This window comes from Colias croceus, chromosome 14 (assembly GCF_905220415.1).
Source record: "Colias croceus chromosome 14, ilColCroc2.1".
In the NCBI taxonomy this organism is placed as follows: Eukaryota; Metazoa; Arthropoda; class Insecta; order Lepidoptera; family Pieridae; genus Colias; species Colias croceus.
The window spans coordinates 8,698,252-8,711,619 of record NC_059550.1 but is presented as its reverse complement, the minus strand read 5'-3'; the positions used below and the strand labels follow the sequence as shown (position 1 = coordinate 8,711,619).

Here is a 13,368-nt window from a genome sequence, read left to right as displayed (position 1 = left end):
TTTGTGTTTCAAATTGGGAACTGTTCTGTATCGTGGGAAAGTAGAAAACAGCGAACAGTCGCTCTTTCTAGCACAGAAGCAGAATATATGGCTCTATCAGATTCTTGTAAAGAAGCGTTATTCATAAGAACTCTGTTGTATGAATTGTTAGGTAGGCATTGTTCTGTTACGATTTTTAATGATAACCAATCAGCACAAAAATTGTGTAAGAATCCTATGTATCATGCTCGTACGAAACATATAGATGTGCGGCATCATTTTATAAGAGAAGTTGTAAAAGATAATATTGTTAATTTGAATTATTTGTGTACTTCTGAAATGACTGCCGATATTTTAACAAAACCACTTACTAAAGAAAAGCATTATAAGTTTGTAACGTGTTTAGGTTTACAATAAATTTGTTAAATTCTTAAATTGTAAAAACTAAACTTGTTTAATGTTGTACAATAATTATGTACCTACACATTTGTTTAAGGGCCAGTGTTGGTGAAAAGAGTTTGTATAAACAAATGTGTATGTCAAATACCTATGTGTCATCTTATAATTTCTCTCTTCCGTCTTTACCCTTCGTACTACGCGCATCGTCTAATAAAGAATCTTAAGTTTATTTAACAATCTTTGCTTTTTCCTGCCCAAAACCCATCAGAATATGCATCAACTGCTACTAAAAAATTTTTATTGTTCAACGAAAACATATCTAAATGAATGCGCTCCCAAGGACGCTCGGGGTAGGACCAATGAGCGAGGGGCGCGCGCGGGGGGCTGCTACGAAAAAACATTGCAAATACTACATGAACCAATTTTCTGCTCAATATGCTTGTCGATGTTAGGCCACCACATACGAGTGCGCGCTTCATTCTTAGTTTTAACGATTCCAAAATGAGAACTATGCAATTCATTCAATAAACGTTCACGTAAAATGGTAGGAATTACAATTTTATGGCCGCGCATAATGCAACCATCTTCATATGAAAGTTCATTTCTACACATAAAATACGGTTTTAAATCTACATCCGCAAGCTTTTTAGGCCAACCGTGCTTAATGAAATTTATAATTTTAAGGAAAATATTATCATTTTCAGTGGCGCTCTTAATTTCGTTAAAAGATATAGGTTTTAAAAATAAATTCGCAATAAAATTAACGTATGAACACGAGTCGGTTGTATTTAAATCACATTCAGATTCAGACGGAGTTTCTAGAACCGATCGAGACAAAAAATCTGCAACATTGTTATTGCTTTTAATATATTCGATATTAAAATTGTATGCCGATAAAAACAACGCGTAACGCTGCAAACGGTTCGCAGCGAGTTCGGGAAGACCCTTTTTTGATGCAAATATCGACAACAAAGGCTTATGATCAGTTCGTAAAGTGAAAGGAACAGTACGACCGTACAAATAGTGATGGAATTTTTTATTGCAAAAACTATAGCAGATGCCTCTTTCTGAATCTGCGCATAATTACGCTCCGCGGGCGACAACGACTGCGACGCATACGCCACGACCCGCTCAGCGCCGTCCGGCTGCCGCTGTGCCAGCACGGCGCCCAGCCCCGCCGGCCCCGCATCCGCCGTCACTATCGTACACAGCTCGGGGTCGAAGTGGGCAAGCACCCGATCCGATGATAATTCTTGTTTAATTCTACAAAACGCCTCATTCTGTTCACGGCCCCAAAACCATTTTGTATCTTTTTTTAGTAACATATGTAACGGATCCAAAACACTCGACGTGTTTGGTATGAAACATCTATAATAATTTACCATACCTAGAAAAGATTTCAACTCACTAACATTCTTTGGGCAACTTGCATTTACAATAGCTTCAACCTTTTGTTTTGATTTATGTAGACCGTTTTTATCTATGATGAAACCGAGATATTCGATAGACGTCTGAAATAATTTACATTTTTCTCGTTTTACACGTAAACCCGCATCCTGCAATCTACTCAAAACCAACTCCAATCTCTGCAAATGCGATGCTTTTGTAGGACCCGTTATCAAAATATCATCCAAAAAGACGCAAACTCCCTCAATACCCACCAATAACTGATCCATAGTACGCTGAAAAATGCACGGAGCATTCGATAAACCAAAAACCAGTCTATTGTATCGAAAGAGACCCAAATGAGTGTTGATACATGTCAATTCTTTGGAATTATCTAATAATAATTGATTGTAAGCCCTAGAAAGATCTAGCTTAGAAAATTCTAACCCTCCGTGTAATTTAGAAAAAATATCTTCGATCCTAGGCAGAGGATAATTATCTATATACAACACTTTGTTTAAAGTTACTGAAAAATCCCCACAAATTCTTATATTACCGTCGGGTTTTAAAACGGGAACGATAGGTGTTGCAAAATCAGAGTAATCAACCTTTTCCAAAATACCTAAATCAAGTAAACGATTTAATTCCGCCTCCACTTTAGATTTCAATGGAATCGGCACCGGTCTAGGTTTAAAAAATTTCAATTGACTCCCTGGTTTGATTTTTAAAGTCACTTTATATTTATTAAACGTACCCAAGGTATCACTAAAAAGTACAGAATATTTATTTAAAATATTATCTGCAAGCCCGTTTGATTCTAAACTGTTGTAGTTACACGAACTAATAAACTCCAAACTAAAAATAGAAATAAAATCACGGCCTAAAAGTATCGGTTGGTTTTTGTGTGTATTAACAATAAAAAATTTAATCGGTTTAACGATATTATCATAGGTAACGTTCATACAAATATAACCTAATGGGTTAATTCTAGTCCCATTATAACAATTAAACACCACACTACTCGGTTGTAACAACCGTTTACGTTTAAAATATTTTTCATAAATAAGATATGGCAAAACGGATACTGCACTACCGCTGTCGATTTCACAAATAAACTTTATCGAATCCAACAATACCGAAAGACGCATAGGTTCTCCATTTGAACATTTAATATTAAATAACTCACCAACTTCAGAGTCCTCGCCGTGCATTTCTACATAATTATTACGCTTAACATTAACGTTACAAACTCGTTGTAAATGCCCTTGTTTACCGCACTTATTACAATTATAATTTTTAAAACGACACTGCTCTTTTGAATGGCCTTTACCACCACACACTACACATAACACTTTCTCACTGAAGTTGGAGCCCCGGGCCGCCCTCCCAGGGGCGCCGGGACGGACGGCGAACACACCAACCGGACCGCGTTCGACTCCCGGCTGCAAACTCGCCGATGATGCCGAATCAGCACTTTGCAATGCCAAGCGGGCACACTGCACGCTTAATGCCATCTCCAACGCCTTGTTGAAAGACAAATTATCGATATTCTCCGCGAATAACTTTTCTTTTTCTTTGGCATTTACTAGACCCAATACGAATCTATCACGTAGTGCTGTGTCCAATTCGTTCTTAAAGCCACAATGTTGCGCTAAAAGTCGTACTCGCGCCGCCCATTCAGTTAAATCTTCCCCCGGTCTTTGTTCAGCCTTATAAAACAAATATCTTTCAGCAAAAATACTTCTCTTCGAGATAAAATGATCGTTTAACTTCTGTATGAGTGTAGCGTACTCGATGTTTTCTAAATCCGAAGGAAATACTAAATCTTTAGCGACGCGATAAGTGTCTTCTACCAACGCTGTCAACAACAACGCGCGGCGCTTCACCCCGGCTTTGTCTGAATTGTCATCAATGCTGTTAGCCGTGCAATACTGCTTAAAACGACTAATGAATATACTCCATTCTTGCGCGCGGTGGTCGAACGTGAGATTGCTGCCAAATGACGCATTTCCAACAAACGACATATTTCACTGTATTCTTTGCACTTTTTCACGTGTGAATTACTATTTCCTCGTCGCCAATTATGGTATTTGAGGCTTAATTTAGATTGAAACACAAGGATGATGCAATCACTTTTATTCACCGGCAACAAACTGACACACGATCGGTGACATTATTTGTGTCTACCCTCACTAATATGACTAATATACTACAATAATATTACGACGATCTAATTTATAAAATATTTAATAGCTAACCTTAAAAAATACACCGACAAAATACACTGACAGGTGTGCCGCGCACACCTGTCAGAAGTGAAACTTCTTTTGCAAGATTCAAAGATTCTAAAATCGTCGCCTTACTCCATGACGTGACGGTATTGCCATGGCGGGACCGTGGATTATTACTCTCAACACGAAATTTTAATTCAAAAATTTTTCTTCAAAGTTTGTAACGTGAATACGTAGGCTTGAAATGAGCTCGAAATATTCACAGAATCTTTAAATGTAGGTACGTATTTAGTTACTTATCAGCTATCACTAAAAAAAAAACGAAGTAGCTTTCGCTGACCCTGTGTACCTACCTAAGTATGTATGGTTAAATCATTAAAATTACGCAACGAATTTTGATTGGGTTTTTCAATAGATAGAGTGATTCAAGTGCTCCGCGCGGTTTAACGCCCGTGGCTCCTTTCCTGTTTCCTGTTGGTCGTAGCGTGATGATAATATTATAGCCTATAATAGCCTTCCTCGATAAATGAGCTATCTAACACCGAAATAATTTTTTTCAAATGGGACCAGTAGTTACCGAGATTAGCGAGTTCAAACAAACCAACAAGCTCTTCAGCTTTATAACATTAGTATAGATTATTTCGTTATTTTCTTTCAGGTATTACCTACATAAGCAGATTTGCTAATAATGTATGCAGTATGTTTCATCGAGATAGAGCAGCGTTAATCGGGATCCCATACAAAGTGAGACTCGTATGCATAGAAATCAAAATAACAAGACACTAGGTAGGTAAGTATTATGTTTCTATGGTCGTATGAATGCACTGAAAGACTGAATTTCGATCTAAAGGCACTAAATCATAAAATAATAACTAATAATTACTATCGTTGAGGCGATCGTAGTAATTCTTAATTATTATTATTTTAATATAAAAAATCTAAAACTTATAGTCATAAATCTGTTACACACGAGGGGCACGGCACTTTCAAATAATATAAAAGAATTATCAAAACTGTTTCGTCCATCGAAAGCTTTGAGGTAACAGACACAAAAAATACGCTTGAGACTCCTATTGAAAAAAGTTTGCTTATACTTTATAGGGAGAGAACGCGAGTGGAGGTGCTCTATTATTTTATTATATTTAAAAACTAGCTTCCACCCGCGACTCTGTCCGCGCGGAAAAATTAAGAAAAATTAAGATTTTTTTTCTACGTATTTTTCCGGGATAAAAAGTATCCTATTTTATGCCCAGGATAATAAGGTATAATTATACCAAGTTTCATCGAAATCGAACCGTTAGTTTTCACGTGATGCCTGAACATACAGACAGACAGACAAAAATTTTTTTAATCACATGTTTGGGCTGGGTATCGATCCAGTAACACCACCTGCTATTTATTTTTTCAAACAATATTTTCAATGTACAGAATTGACCCTTCTACAGATTTATTATATGTATAGACAAAACATAGGTATTTAAAGTAAAACTCGTGGGTTGTAAAGTTATGAAATACGATAAAAATAGAATATTAAAAAGGGCATTACCGGTTTAAAGTTATGACTGGTTATCAAATCAAATAAAAAGTATGATGAATCAATTGCGTGGGCACAACACGAGCCCTCTTGTATTTTTTTTTTTTGTTTTACGAGCGCAGAGTGCAGCCGAGAAACAGATTGTCTTGTATAAACATCTATTGTTCACAATAATTATGGGAGCCTAATAAAAAGTCCCTTCAAAATACGGGGTATTGTTCTCAAATTTGTTGGCACTAAGCGAAATGAAAAACGTTGAGGATTATTAGCTGAAGTCTGCTGTTTGACTGTTACGAATTACGATTCTATGGAAGTAGGTATTTATTTGGCTAAAATCATTAGGAAAAATAAAAATGTTAAGGCAATAAATTGTGCTGTTTTTATTATAAATTAATTTGTTTGCGATGGTTGTCAGTCTAATAAGTACCTATGGTTAACTTAATTAAGTTATCGAACAGTTTTAATCATAAACAATTTGCAATACATTTTTAATTTTGTTTTTACATTTTTTTAAATTTCTTGAAGTTAGTTCATAAAGAGCATAGAGTCATTGAAACCCTTGTTGAAACCGCATGCGAAAAGCTAAATTGAAATAATCATAATTTTTGAAAAAAAAAATAGATGTACTTATATTGTATAATCTGTGCGTTCAGGAACAAGGAAGCGCCCGGGAGCGCGGGTGAGACAGGGGTGACGCACAGCGCATGCGCTCCACAAGGGGCGGTTGTGCGCGCAGTCGCCACGCGCCCGTTCGTAAAACGGCATGGCGTATCGCGTCCCTCAAGGACATTTTTGACATCCCACAAAAAAATACCAGCTGTTGATCGCAACGATAAATAAAAATTTAACCATTATGTGTGTGCCGTGTCGATTTTAGTGCAGTGCTCATTTTGTGTTTAATATTTGGAATACCGGCGTCCCGTACGCCCGTTGTTTTCATAAGGTATGTAAAACATTATTGTTACAGTTTATTATGAATGTTGTATAAAATATATTATGTGATAATACGGTGCAATATATTTTGGCTGTGCACGCAACTCGGTTTCGATTTATCCCAAAGCGCGAATATGAGAGATATTCGGACCCCACGTAAAGTGATTTATGGGGAGTTATCCATTGCAGACAATTTCTATGCAGCTTTCGGAGCACAGATTGGGCGGTATTGCTTTGCGAAATAGTAAACATTATGTTAGCGATATTCCAAGTAGATTAATTTTGTTAATCTGCTTTGAATAACCATGAGCAAATATATATGAATGTTTGAATAATTATTTGATTGAAACAAAACATTTTTACACAAGTAGCGTCTTAATCGTTTAAGGAAACAATTCACGATAGTTTCGCTCTAATTAAAATCAAAATACAATAAAACTGAATTTATTAAACTAATTAGTTACATACTTACGTTGTTAAATTGCAATGAAATTACAAATGCAGGAACAGTAAAAGTAAACATGGAATATTCTCCATCGCTAACAAGTACACACACGCGAAAACAATAATTTCACTCATTCATTTCCTCCGTGTTCATTCAATCGAAGACATAGCTGATTGGTTATTTATAAGTTTGGCGATTATTCGATAATCACTTTCTGAAACGCTCTACGTAATGTAAAGTGCGTAATCCCGATATTTGTTGAGGTTTTATTTACCTATTATAGGAATAATCAAGCCTTTTTAGTTGGAGTTGCAACTCGCATGGTATGGTGGTTGATGACTTCTTGCTTCGTGTAGGTAGGTATATTATGAATGATTTAAAGCAGTCTAGTTTTAACAAACTAGGTAGCTCCCAAACTTCAAAATTCAAAACATAATATTATGGCTCTACAATCTACATACCTAATTAAATATCACAAACGTTACATAGGTAACCAAGTACCTAGTTCGTAGGTAGATACCTATAAGGATTTCCAGTAAAATAATGGTTATGCTGGATAAGAACCTCCGTCTTTTGCTGTTACTTAAGTACTTACGATTTCGATTCTTTAACGTAAATTATTAAAAAAAAAAATGTAGGTACTTACCTACCTATTTTATTAAAAAAAAAACGTAAATTCAAGAAGTTCAATCAAACTCAAACTCAAACATTTATTTATTCAATTAGACTACTTTTAGTAGCACTTTCGAATCGTCATTACATTAGTACCTAGGTATTTTTAACATCTCAATCTGAAATAAAATCTCACGAAACGGTATTAATTGTATCAAAATTATCATTTGAGACATGCCGTCATACCTATATAGGTACCAAGTAAAGCTGATTCAGGTGAGAGTCATGTAAGCTGAGTATGTTTATCTATTGTGACATTCCGTAAAGAGACTAGGTAATAAGGATTATTCATCATAACCTACATTGGTTAGTTTTGGATAAGCAGCCACTTAGCTTCGAGTCATCTTACTGCTCATATACTGCTAAGTGGGGTCGATGTAAGATGTTTTTCGTGCCATTCTAGTTCGTCTTTTCTATTATATATATTTATATATAATAGAAAAGACGAACTACTTACTTATATATAATAGAAGACGGTAGTGATCATTTGATCACCATCACGACGTCGTTTTTCAGGAATATTTCCCTAAAATATTTCTATTACTTTTGGCTTCGAAGCTACTTCTATAGTAAGTGCCATAATTCGTATCTTAAGATCTTATTAGGTAGTTAATCATGAAATAAAAAGTATATTGTCTGAAAATAATGCATCGATTAATGGCACGAAATGCCGTCAGGTTAATGCCCTATATTTACGACAAAATGCATTATAAATAAAATATATTTTCTGCATGATTTAGCAGTAATGATGTGTTTGTTTGAATTATTCAACATTAAAAGCATTATTGCATTATACAATAATTATGTCAATGCCACTTCCTGTTTACCTTTTCCTCTTGTATCCACAGATATAAGCTCTAATTAAGTAATTAACTATACCGTCTATACCTACTCGTAGTACAATACCAAATGATATCCTTAGAAACCTTTAAAATCTTTACTTAGAATCGATCATCGTACCTAATCAATCATACTGATTGAGGCTTAGTAATAAAAAAATAACAATAAGAGTAGGTACGTTTTTTATGTGACATTATCGGAATAAGACGAAAATTTATCGAGGCTATAACGAAGACAGACCCCTTAATAAAAATTCTCTATTAGTCATTGCCCATCTCATGTTCATTTATTACAAGTAATTGAAGAGCATGGGGAACATATTAATAATGAAATTAGTCTAATCACTACAATTATTCAATTTATAATTTCACGCATGGCTGGATTGTTGCCGAATTTCCAATACAAAAGGGCTACTAGCCATAATTAGTGAGCGCATCGCTGGCGATCGAACTTGAAACCCTATCATTTTATTGATTACTTTTTTGATGTCGTTTGAAGTACATAATATATGGTCATAACTTCACTGCGTAGTAACAAAGTCGCTTTCTCTGTCCCTTTGTCTCTATATCCCTGTAAATGTTTAAAACTACGCAACAGATTTTGATGTGTTTTTTTTAAATAGATAGAGTGATTCAACAGGAAGGTTTTAATATATAATTTATTAGGTTTTAGACAAAACGGGTGCAGTAGCGGGCGGAAAGCTTAGGAAATGATATGGAAAGCTGTGGGTTGCAGTTAATTCGATATAAACTTCATCAAAAGTGTATGATAATTGGTTTGCTTTTTGCTATAGCACTAAAAATCTGCTAGCTTTGAACAGTATTGAGGTGTAAATAACATAGACATGTAATAAAATAAAATTAAAGTGATACGTATCGTGCGTTGTGATAATCAACGTGTCAGTTTTTCAGCTAACAATTACAAATTTCACCAACAGTACAACGAACAAAACGGACGGGCTATTTTCGCATTTATATCAATCAATTAGAACAGTTTAGCCCAATCAAGTATAAATTTATATAATAGCATATTGTTGATTCATATAGGTTTAGAAAAAACAATCACTTATGACAGCTAAGTGCTGATGAAAGAATTTCCAAAATCAGGCAACTATTTCTTCCAGTTTATCTGACTATTATCAACATACAGTAATCATCAATTTAGATTTAAAAACCTTCACAACATCTATCGAAAATGCTCCCAGTAGGTAAATGCATATTTTTTCAGCTCGATTGTGTTCGAAACGTTCGAAATTAAAAACGAAGAAGACATCCCAAGAATGATATTGGTTAAGTTCAATAAAGAACTTTAATATCCGTTTTATGACATAATATAAAGTTTTATGACAATTTCACAAGGCAATAATTGTGGTGCAGTGACGATTATGCAAGGGTCTTTCTTGGCAAGCTTCCAACACTATTAATGTCCTCTGAGTAATCCTTAGGCGTTCAGCTTCCTTGTGACATATATGTAATGCAGATTTCATCTTGATTCATCAAGGCTGTATATTAACACTGTTTATGTATTACAGGAATATTAAGATTCTAGTAAGTACGTTGAACAGCTCTTGTTGATCATGCGCTTTCTGAAACAATTCTTTAAGAAAAAATTTGGATTTTTCTTTTGTGAGGCTTTACTGATACCCAGATTTTTAATTTTTCGTCTCAAAAGTTCCCCTCTGAAATAACTGCCATAGTTAACAACATTTACTGTAATAATTAACAAGAAGGCAAACCTCGTTTACAGTTTCTTGGTAAGTACATAGTTAGTTATTAGCATACATTTTCCATAAGTTCATAATCCCCCTTTTAAGCCGTTTGTATACTACGGATATAAGCATTATGTCCTGGATATTGAAAATGGCTCGTCCTGATCAACTTTTCCCACATAACAGAGGAACTTGAACATCGTGTCGTTGTACGCATAAGCTTTCATTTAAATTCCGTACTTTATCATCGCGGCCGGTTCGCAAGGTCTTTGAACCACCGAATTCCCTCCCAATGTTTGAGCCAGCTAAATATAGAACTGCGTAAGTATGCCCATATTGCGTTAAACCTAGGAAGTGTATTGTTATATTGAATTTAAATTAAGCACGATACTTTAGGGCATAAGGTTATATTACTTGCGGTTTTATACGTCAACTTTGTGGTTCATTAAAATGCTCGTGGAATGGTGTTTTATGAGGCGTCACGTAACAACTTCATTATGCAATTTCGAAAGAAGTGTAGAATTTTTAAGGTGCGTGGGAATCTTTTTTGCAGAATTCTACCTTTATCTAAAAATGTTACACTATTTTTACATTGACGGTGCCTTATTATAAGATGTCGCTCCTAATGATCTTGAGTCATTTGCTAGTTTCAATTACACCTAGCAAGTTTGCATCAGTCTACGTGACAATCATTCGCAGTATGCATTAGGAGAAGCGCTTAACAATATATAAGTCTGACGTCAGCGCCAGGACAAAAAGACAGGAGAAATCTGGTATTCTGCCACTGCGGTGACTGGTTGGATTGTTGTGGTCAGTTTTTATCAGGGCATTTACTAGATAATGTCGCTTTTAATTAAGCTAGGGTTGGTATTTGTACATATTAAGAGATATGTACCATTATTTGTAGTACAATTCACGGAAAAGTATAACCAACTAGGGGAGGTAATAAAAATATTTGTGAGTGTAAATAAAATCTGGGACGTATCTATATTTCAAGACTATTCTTTACATCATGATGTCTAATGAGTAATATACTTGTCTGTTTTGAATATTGGACAATTTCTGGTTAAACTATGTGATTCATTGATATAGCAGTAGACAGTAGAGTGAAGATTTTGAAATGAAACTGGTTTATCAATTATTAATATTATACTTTTTTAATGAAATTTATACGCAAATGCACACACTGCAACAGCAATTAATAGATTTATAAAAGCTATGCTTATTTTTTGTAAAGTTAAAAAAGCAAGTGGTCTTCTTTCCTTAATAAAATACTAAGATGACCCACATAAGAGGACGTTAAAAAAATAGACAGATGGCAAGCGTATTGGGGTATAATATAAATATTATTATCTAGATAGCATAAACATGGATGAAAGTATAGATTTGCAAACCTCATAAATTTTCTGCATTAATCCTTTGATTATTTGGACTTTTAGTATGATTCTGAGTATGTTGATCAAAATTTAAAGGTTATAAAATATATAAGTTCGAAAAAATTGCTTGGTTTAGATAGGTGTCCTGTTTTTCGGAGAATTTGGTTCTGTGTTCTTTATGATTATGTGTTTGTTATTTATGGTTTTGAGAATTTGCTAAACCCTAGCGTTAATACAATCCCGAGTATTCTTTAATTGTGGCTATAACCAGCACAATGGGTATGTCGGAATCTTAATAGAGCCCCTTTTACGTCTAGGTTATGCGGAAAAGTTAGAGATATTAGGTGGTTAGTTTTTCTACTGTTGTGATATTCGATCTATTATTATTGGATACGGGTAAAATGGTTGGTACTGTAATTTACATGTTTCGCTTGACTCTTGAAACATGCTTTTTTAATATGTATCGATTTCTAAATCCTATAAGCTAAGCTATATCTTATTCTTGAGTGATATAAGCCCTATTTACTATTTATCCGTTTTCAAAAAGAGCGGAGTTGCAAACATCTATTCATATAAATATTAGTCGAGAATTAACTAATATTAATAATATTTGCATCAAAAAGAAGTCGAACCATCTTCCTACGCGTATGTTAATTAATTTTTTGATGGTCTATTATGTATGCGACGACTGTGTGCATACAATTTGAGACTCACATCCGTTTTGACTTCCGCGCCTTTAGAACTGATGACGGCATGGTTTTATATTTCATATTTTTAGCGCGTTTTGTTTTTAGTTAAGCTGTTAACTATGACATTTCAATTTAATTATGCTGTTATGACGTTTTTTGGCAATGTTTAAACATACTTTTATTAGTTACCATCTGCGCTTCGCGGTTTTAACCGCGCGGCTCTACTCCTGCTCGTCTTAGCTATAGCGTGATGATAATATTATATAGCTATAGACTTCCTCGATAAATGGGCTAACGAATTTTTCAAATCGGATCAGTTGTTCCCGAGATTAGCGTGTTCAATCAAACAAACTCTTCAGCTTTATACTATTAAGTATAGATATCTACTTATTACTGGATGCTGATGTTTATGTAAGTATGTATAGTTACTATTAACGTGACTAATTTAAATGTGATACTCACCCGTGTGATCGTGATAACAACATCTTAATCAGGGTAATAAAAAACATTAAACTTACTGGTAACGTCATTTTACATAACAAATGGCACCATAAAAGAGATGTTAGACGTCATGTAGTGTTAGTTACTGTATTTTTTTTCAAAACCTGGTTTTTAATAGAAAATGGATATAAGGTACTAAAAATATTAAAAAAATGATCGGGACTACCAGCCAAGAGACAAGTGCCTACTCAGTAAAATTAGGTGAAGGATTATCGTGCTTAAACCCTTCCATATCTTTTTATCTTACAAGCTTTGTTGTTCTTTTTTATCATAACAATTGACTTCTATATACGGAGCTAATAATACTTTGTTTTATGTAACTTGAGCTATGGAGAGAGATATAATCCACTTACAATGTTTCGTGTCAATGACCTGACGAACGGCGTGACAATTTTATTCATGAAAAATGTAAAATAAATAAACTAACACGTAAACACATATTATATTATTTACTTTTATTTAAAAATCTTTGTGATTATAATTAAAAGCGCCTGTCAATATATCATTAGTAAAATTTACACCTGTCCATTTGTTCGCTGCAGAATTTTGTTATCGGCCGTTGAATTAGCTCCACCTTCGTTCCAGTTAACGTAATCTATAAGGAATGTTGGAAAATGATCTCATACCTACCTAATTATAAATGCAATTTTTCTATTTATGAATATGTAGAGCCGC

The 13,368-nt window shown here is 34.5% G+C and overlaps 1 protein-coding gene across 1 annotated transcript in view; it reads left to right on the top strand.

The window, feature by feature from the left end:
• Positions 1-6,277: 6,277 nt before the first annotated feature.
• Positions 6,278-13,368, top strand: part of LOC123697499 (disheveled-associated activator of morphogenesis 1) — a 101,619-nt gene continuing 94,528 nt past the window's right edge. Inside the window, exon 1 of the mRNA XM_045644038.1 lies at positions 6,278-6,472. The gene's annotated coding sequence lies outside the window, so the exon portion shown is untranslated. The remainder of the gene's footprint in view (positions 6,473-13,368) is intronic.